General features: G+C 41.5%; 1 long non-coding RNA gene across 1 annotated transcript in view; it reads left to right on the top strand.

Annotated features, from left to right (window-relative positions):
• Positions 1-7202: 7202 nt before the first annotated feature.
• The window catches only part of LOC135100076 (uncharacterized), a 27562-nt gene continuing 27264 nt past the window's right edge, over positions 7203-7500 (top strand). The window contains exon 1 of the long non-coding RNA XR_010268521.1: positions 7203-7357. This is a non-coding gene — a long non-coding RNA (uncharacterized LOC135100076). The remainder of the gene's footprint in view (positions 7358-7500) is intronic.

The following is a 7500-nucleotide window of genomic DNA, read 5'->3' as shown; positions in this document are numbered from 1 at the left end:
TTATTCTATTACTGAGTTCATTGTCTTCTTATTTTATGGCGTGTATTTTTCTATCATCATTATTTTTCTCGTTTTTTTTATTTCCATATATTTTTCTTCTCCTTTTATCTCTCTCTCTTTTTTTTCTTTTCTTAGCGAACGGATTATATTACGTCATTAAAATCTGCATATTTTTTCGATTAATTATATATATATTTTTTCCATTTATTCATTCATTTATTTATCTATTTATGTTCCCTATTATCACGTCCTTTGCCATTGCTATTGCTACTGTTATTATGAATTTTCCTCATCTACTTTTATTTATTGTTATTATTCCAATCACGTGTTTTATTACGCCTATGATAATGCGTTAGGTTATGCCTGTTATTCACTTCTCCTCCTCCTCCTCCTCGTCTTCCTCCTCCTCCTCCTTCTCCTCCTCCATTTATGTCGCCCTCCCCTTCGTTTCGTTCTAATCAGAAGGGAGGAGGAGGGTGCGGAAGATGGAGGGGCGGAGGAGGGAAAGGGAAGGGAAGGGAGGAATGTGTGGTTAAAGGGAGGGATGGAGGGAGGGAGGCTGATAGTGAGCTGTTGTGATGTGATTTTGGTTGCTCTGGTAGTAGTAGTAGTAGTAGTAATAGTAGTAGTAGTAGTAGTAGTAGTGTTGTCGTCATCGTTGTTGTTGTTGTTCCGTTAGTAGTAGCAGTAGTGGTAATAGTAGTAGTAGTAGTAGTAGTAGTAGTAGTAATATATAAGTAGAAGAAAAAGAACAGAGAAAATTGTTCTTCCTCCTCCTGTTCTTGTTCTTACGTTCTTGTTTATTCTCATTTTCTTCCGCTCTTATTTTTCTTGTTCATCTAATTATCATCACTTTTTCATACTATTATATTATCATCAATATCATTATCATTAACGTCATTATCTCACACACGCATACGAAGAGGCAGAGAGAAAAGAAACAGTCACAATAAAAGAAAAACAAAAGAAAAAGAGAAGAAAACAAAACAAAACAGCAAAGATATACACCAGACACACACACACACACACACACACACACACACACACACACACACACACACACACACACACACACACACACACACACACACACACACACACACACACACACACACACAGTCACCTTTCCACCACCAACACCTCACATTTTAAGGTATTTACATTTTTATTCTTTCGTATCTGTCACATTTCCTTATTCCGTTTTCTCTCTCATATATTCCATTTCCCTCTATTGTTTTTTCCATCCGCATCCTGCAGGTCGAGGCTTTTTTACACTTATAACAGCAGTGGTAGAATACTTACACTTCATCTACTTATTGTACTCAGAACCTTATTCAGAAATGCTTTGCTGTCTCACCACGATAATTGTGAAAGGCCACGGAGGTGATTAGTCAAGTTCTCAAGAGTGTTTCTCCTATTCATAATGTAGAAATGTTGTTTATCTGTCAGTAGGCTCATAGAAAAAAACACTTAAATTCCGTGTCACTTTAACTAGAGGCTGTTGGAAGTAGCGGAGGTGCATCGCTGAAGTGTTTTAAATTATAGTCCTTTTAATAACACGCGAGTCTTTTTATTCGTCGCATTCCGGGCAAGTAATGTCTCTCTGGAAGTCACATTCCATGACCTTCCCTCTTTTCACCTCCATGTTGTAAGGTTTCTGCCATCCAGTGCTTCCCTAAACTTTTCCTTCTGCCCACTCGTCCCTTTGACCTTTTAGTTGCAGTTTGAGATTCATAAATTTCCCTTATCATCCTTCTGCCCCATTCTTTCCACATGTCCAAACCCTTTTAGCACTCCTTGATTAGCTCTTTCCATCAAACTACTACGTGCGTACGCCTCCTCCTCCTCCTCCTCCTCCTCTTGCACCTCTTCCTCTTTACCGACTCTTTATAATGAATCCTTACACCGTAGCATCATCTCACACTTCAGTAACTGGTCTCTAACTTAATTTCTTGTATATTTCATCACTTTCCCTATCTCAGTCTTGTATCTAGATTTCAGACGCCTGACTAATCGTACACTTAGTTTGGTGTTTCAATTATTTTTTGTCAAGGTTACTTTTATTTTCTCTTATTCTCTCTCATAATTTTGCAGATCTAACAACCATACTCTATTTCCAATAATTTGATCTCATTGTTTTCCTCATGTATTTAGAATCTACACTACACGCCTTCGTAATCATACAAGATACCTGGTAACATTATTTTCCTTGAGTCATGTCCCCTTTTCTTTGCTCTCTTAGTCATATTTCTCCAACTCCAAACATCCTCACAGGTTCTCCTTTAAGTTCAGTAACCTTATGCGTGCCTCTAACTTACATTTAAAAGTCATGGAAAACTGCTGTGTTATCAGTTTAGACAATCCCAGTTTTATTCAACTTCTCCGTTGTAGCTAGTTCGTTTCAACACACACACACACACACACACACACACACACACACACACACACACACACACACACACACACACACACACACACACACACACACACACACACACACACACACACACACACACACACACACACACACACACACACACACTTATTTACCATTCGAAGTCATCTGGTGAACAAACGAGACAATTATCACCACCCTCTGCAATGTATGAAATCTTTATAAGCATCTGCAAGAAAGTTATTGGTGAAAAGAATAAATTTTTATTCAGTTTAAAGATTGTATGTGGCTGTAGAACAAGTAAAGGTGTTTCATAGTAATTGGTAAGGAGGGAAAGATGTACCGAGTGGCAGTGAAACAGTTAAACACCAATAGTACAACTTTGTGACTCGTCTCTGATTTATTTATTTATTTTTTTTTATGTAGGAGTGACACTGGCCAAGGGCAACAAAAATGCAATAAAAAAAAAAAAATGCCCACTGAAATGGCAGTCCCACAAAAGGGTCAAAGCAGTGGTCAAAAATTGATGAATAAGTGTCTCGAAACCTCCCTCTTGAAGGAATTCAAGTCATAGGAAGGTGGAAATACAGAAGCAGGCAGGGAGTTCCAGAGTTTACCAGAGAAAGGGATGAATGATTGAGAATACTGGTTAACTCTTGCGTTAGAGAGGTGGACAGAATAGGGGTGAGAGAAAGAAGAAAGTCTTGTGCAGCGAGGCCGCGGAAGGAGGGGAGGCATGCAGTTAGCAAGATCGGAAGAGCAGTTAGCATGAAAAATAGCGGTAGAAGGCAGCTAGATATGCAACATAGATAGGCGCCACACACACACACAACACACACACAGACAGGACAGTGCCGCGGGTCGGAGTGCAGTGTTCACACCACTACAAACCACAGGAAAGGTGTACCAATTTGCAGTCAAAGGGTTAAATTACTAATAATACAGCTTTATAACTCGTTTCTGATCGGCGACACACACACACACACACACACACACACACAGGGAGGTGAAGAGAAGAGTCAGGAGTGCATTGTTATCACCACCACACTATAGTACCACACCTCGATATCCTGGGCGCCCCACCCGGCCCCGATGAGCCCTTCCAAGCCGCGCCCCGCTCCGTCGCTGCTAAGGTAACAATTTCCCGTCTCTCCCCGTCAATATTTAGCGTAATTTTAGATTTTTTTTTTTTCAGGTGTTTCTAGGTGTTTTTAGACTAGGGTGTGTAGGAGGAAGACGAGGAGGAGGAGGAGGTGGATGGGAGAGAACTAGTATGAGAGGGAGGGAAGAGGAGAATTGCGCGTGGAGGAGAGAAGAAAGAAACCTTTCGGCTCCATATCAGTATCTTTTGTTTTTATTAATGAAGCTGGGATGGCTTTGATATTTAATTTATTACTACAAAACTATAATAAGTTATAATATATAATGAAATCTAGTCTAGCTGTGTTTTTTCATTCTCGAAAATAATAACACTTTCGGCATTTTTGTTATTTTCTGATTTTTTATTAGCTCGCCTAGGATTGTTTTGGTATTTAATTCAATAATTAAAAAATATAAGGAATATATTCCGAGTAATTATATCCAATAAAATCTAGTCTATCTATTCGAATTTTCCATTTTAAAGTAATTCCGTTGCTAGATTTGAAACATTATTTTCTTTAAACTACGAGGAATTCGTGTTTTCTTTTTGTATCTGGAAAGTAAAAATTTTTTGTATTGAGAAAATGTAATAGAATCTAGTGTGGCTGTGTTTTCATTCTCGATATTTTATATTGTTTGTGGTGCCGTTCGTGAAAAATACAGATGGTTTATTGGAGATTTCGTTATTATTGCTGTGTTCGGTCATCCTTTTATATTTTGGATATTAGTTAAAATGTATGGCAAGTCAGAATATGTAGTGCATTCCAGTCTGGGCGTCTTCTTTCTTTTCGTGATTTTCAAAATGAATTACGTTACGTAAATATAAGCGCCGAGACGGACGTTTTCCCCTCCTCATTTCCAGTGTATACTTCAATATTTAAGTAGATTTCCGGGTGTTTCCAGACCAAGACGTGAAGCAAAACCAGAATTAACCACGAAAATAGATAAGGAATCCCTAAAATGTCTCAAATAAGGCGTAAGTAAATTAAAGGAAACGGCCCCGTTCTTAGCACCCATCATGAAAACGTGACGTCATCAGGCCCAGACCGAGACCTCCCCCGCTGCCGCCCAGTGCCTCTTCATCAACATTTCCCTCAATTTCCAGGGTTTTCCGGACGTTTCTAGGTATTGTAGTTGTAGAAGAATGAAGGAGTGAGGAATGGAGAGGCAGGAGGAGTAGAGAGTTGTAGTTGTGTGTAGTAGTAGCGGTTGGAGGAGGCGGAGGAGGAGAAAATAAGGATTGGGGGATGAGTGGCCGTGGTATCTACCGTGACACCACCTAGTCTCGCTACTAGTTCCTGTAGATTTTAGCTACGTTTCCTCATAAATTTACTCTAATAATAACTTTTTAATATCCACACTAAGGCATATTTTTCCCTAGTTAGGTCGGAGACTCAAACATCCATTGCCAAAACAGCATCAGTGTTTTTCGCTGTGTAAAGATTTTATTTGCGCATGAAATCTTTAGTCAGTACCCGATAAGTATTCCAGCGGCTCTTGAAAAAAAAAAAAAAAAATAGATAAAGCATGAGCCTTCTACTCCTACGTGCTACATTCAGCTCCCTTCTTCCCCTCCCACCTTTGCAGTCCTCGCCTTCACCTTTCTTAATTCTTTTTCACACGTCCACTTCTAAAATTCCGTGACTACATTTACTAGCTTTTTCTCTTAGCCTGTGCAACTCCAGGTCTGTATCACGAATGAGAGGGAGAATAAGAATAAGAAGGTAAGAAGGAGGAGGCGGAGGACCTGAACGAGGAGGACCGAGAGGATGAGAAGGAGGAAGAGGAGGAGGAGGAGGAGGAGGAGGAGGAGGAGGAGGAGGAGGAGGAGGAGGAGGAGGGGAAAGTGGATGATGAAAATGGAGCTCATCGCTTTGGAGTCATAATTTTTCTTCTCATATTCTTTAAGTCCCTCCAGAGAGAGAGAGAGAGAGAGAGAGAGAGAGAGAGAGAGAGAGAGAGAGAGAGAGAGAGAGAGAGAGAGAGTTTTCCCGGCTTCACACACAAGTTGGGTGAGAGAAAGGGGCGGCATTACGGGAGGGAGAACTTAGGTGAAAAGGAAACCGTAAAACTTAATCCCGGGAGAGCAAAACTAAGGCAAATTACGACGAGAGAGAGAGAGAGAGAGAGAGAGAGAGAGAGAGAGAGAGAGAGAGAGAGAGAGAGAGAGAGAGAGTGTGTCTGCATGCGCTTGTATCTACGTATGTGTATAAAAATCGTGACAAAATACATACACCTTTACTTCTACCCACCGACTCCCAACCTCTCCTCCTCCTCCTCCTCCTCCTCCTCCTCCTCCTCCTCCTCCTCCTCCTCCTCCTCCTCCTCCTCCTCCTCCTCCTCCTCCTCCTCCTCCCCACCAGGTAATTACAGCCTTTAGTATAAAGGGAGGGCGGCGGAGGAAGAGAGAGAGTGTTGATAATTAACAAAAATTAAAAAAAAAAATGTGTATATTAAAAAGTCTATATGAAGGAATACATGCGTTGCCTCTCCTGCTCCTCCTCCTCCTCCTCCTCCTCCTCTTTCTCTTCCTCCTCTTCCTCTTCCTCCTGCTTCTCCTCGCAACAGACGTGTCTCTCATATGATTTTTGCTTTCATTTAAGTCACTACTTAAAAAAAGGTGCCCCTTCGCTTACCTGTCCTGGGAAAATCTCATTAACGTAAACAGGTGAGTGGCCGCGCCGGTGAGAGAGAGAGAGAGAGAGAGAGAGAGAGAGAGAGAGAGAGAGAGAGAGAGAGAGAGAGAGAGAGAGAGAGAGAGAGGGTTTTGGTGGTGTGGAATGCTGTGGAATGTTGAATGTTTCTCTCTCTCTCTCTCTCTCTCTCTCTCTCTCTCTCTCTCTCTCTCTCTCTCTCTCTCTCTCTCTCTCTCTCTCTCTCTCTCTCTCTCTCTCTCTCTCGGGACTTCATGTGGGCGGCTGGTGTTGTGTTTCCTCTCCCTTCACCACCACCACCACCACCACCACCACCACCACCACCACCACCACCACCACCACCTCGCTTCCCTAACACAGAAATTGAGAAGCCGCATTATTTTTATCACCAGATTGACTAAAGGCAAAAATCGACCCTCTGCCGCTGTGCTGATGCTCGCGTTTCCTCTGGCTTTGATGGTGCTGTGGATTAATTTCCGTAGGTTATTTTGTTATTAATTGCTGTGTTTGGTTTATTGAGGTTTTCTCTTGTTTAGGTTGGGCGGTCGAGTTACCTTCTCTTACCTCCTTATCGATGTGTTCATTAGTGAGGGGATTGTTGTCTTTTTTTTATTTTTTTATTTGTAGATGCGTTGTGGTTTGGTTTATTTTATGTATTTATGTAGCTGGTTGGTTTTTATGGTGCTATGTATTCAGTTTGGGCTAAAAAATTGTTGATATGTTTCGTTTTGAGTACCAACTTTTACTACTACTACTACTACTACTACTACTACTACTACTACTACTACTACTACTACTACTACTACTACTACTACTACTACTACTAAACTAGCTGGACAAATAGACTGAACGAACCGGAAGACTTGGATAGAGTAAAGGATAGAGTAAAGACTGAACTACCTTATGTGAAAACCGAACTTAAACCTCAATAGGAGGAAATTGAACTACCATTTGGCCATCTCTTTAAAGCTCCCTGTACTTTTAAACGCTTTTCTCCCTCCCTGCAACCTCGTCGGGATTCGAACCAGCACCAGGATGCGTGGAGGTAGAGAACCCAGCCAGCCAGCCACCCCGACAGCCAGACAGCCAGCTAGACAGACACGGACGGACAGACAGACAGCCATTATGCACCGAGGAGGGGGAAGGGCGTGAACGAGGATGCAGGGAGGTGAATAAATACTCTTGGTGATGTGATAAAATCCATTTCATCTGCGTGAGTCATTTAAAGCTTCAAGTGGTCTCTCTCTCTCTCTCTCTCTCTCTCTCTCTCTCTCTCTCTCTCTCTCTCTCTCTCTCTCTCTCTCTCTCTCT

This window comes from Scylla paramamosain, chromosome 4, assembly GCF_035594125.1.
Source record: "Scylla paramamosain isolate STU-SP2022 chromosome 4, ASM3559412v1, whole genome shotgun sequence".
Taxonomy (NCBI): Eukaryota; Metazoa; Arthropoda; class Malacostraca; order Decapoda; family Portunidae; genus Scylla; species Scylla paramamosain.
This window is presented reverse-complemented; position numbering and strand designations above follow the sequence as displayed.